This window comes from Panulirus ornatus, chromosome 70 (genome assembly GCF_036320965.1).
Source record: "Panulirus ornatus isolate Po-2019 chromosome 70, ASM3632096v1, whole genome shotgun sequence".
NCBI lineage: Eukaryota > Metazoa > Arthropoda > Malacostraca > Decapoda > Palinuridae > Panulirus > Panulirus ornatus.
In genome coordinates, this window is record NC_092293.1 from 6,814,228 (window position 1) to 6,815,469 (window position 1,242).

The 1,242-nt window shown below is 41.6% G+C and overlaps 1 non-coding gene across 1 annotated transcript; it reads left to right on the top strand.

The window, feature by feature from the left end:
• Positions 1 to 829: 829 nt before the first annotated feature.
• Positions 830 to 901, top strand: TRNAI-GAU (transfer RNA isoleucine (anticodon GAU)). Its single transcript has one exon. It is a non-coding gene; the product is annotated as a tRNA-Ile (tRNA).
• Positions 902 to 1,242: the final 341 nt, after the last annotated feature.

Genomic DNA, 1,242 nt, shown 5'->3' on the forward strand with positions numbered 1-1,242 from the left:
AAATACTCACTCCATCTCCTTCTCACATCACCACTACTTGTTAACACCTCCCCATTTGCGCCCTTCACTGAAGTTCCCATTTGCTCCCTTGTCTTACGCACTTTATTTACCTCCTTCCAGAACATCTTTTTATTCTCCCTAAAATTTAATGATACTCTCTCACCCCAACTCTCATTTGCCCTTTTTTTCACCTCTTGCACCTTTCTCTTGACCTCCTGTCTCTTTCTTTTATACATCTCCCACTCAATTGCATTTTTTCCCTGCAAAAATCGTCCAAATGCCTCTCTCTTCTCTTTCACTAATACTCTTACTTCTTCATCCCACCACTCACTACCCTTTCTAATCAACCCACCTCCCACTCTTCTCATGCCACAAGCATCTTTTGCGCAATCCATCACTGATTCCCTAAATACATCCCATTCCTCCCCCACTCCCCTTGCCTCCATTGTTCTCACCTTTTTCCATTCTGTACTCAGTCTCTCCTGGTACTTCCTCACACAGGTCTCCTTCTCAAGCTCACTTACTCTCACCACCCTCTTCACCCCAACATTCACTCTTCTTTTCTGAAAACCCATACAGATCTTCACCTTAGCCTCCACAAGATAATGATCAGACATCCCTCCAGTTGCACCTCTCAGCACATTAACATATATATATATATATATATATATATATATATATATATCCTTCAGTATGTTTACTTTCGAAAATGAGGAACAGAAGAAGGAGTCAAGCAAGTAAATTTCGTCAAAGACATCTCTCTTTTCTTAACGCTGCCTCGCAAAGATTTTCATTATTTCAAATTGAAGAAACAGACGAATTTTCTATTGTCTGGTTAGCTCAGTGGTAGAGCATGAGTCTGATAAACTCAAGGTCGTGGGTTCGAGACCCACACCAGACATAATTTTTGTCTTTTTCTTTTTTCATTTTGTCCGCATCACATGTGTGCAACATTCAGTATGTTCATCCAACGTTGTAGTAAAGATCTTCACAATAAATTGGGGTTTTCGACCTTATCTGAAAGGGTCAGGTCCACCAAGACGTCCTTGAAATCTTCTAGAAGCTTCTGGCGATCTTCCTCCAACTGCTGGGCACATGAGAGTTAACATGGGCCGGACATCGGTTGTGAAACGACTTAATCTGCTTCCGGTAGTTAGCAGGGATGATAATGAGGGCTCTGACCTCATACAAGGTCAGCTTGGTTCCAGTCTATTGCTTAGTTCCAGTTTATTACATAGTTCC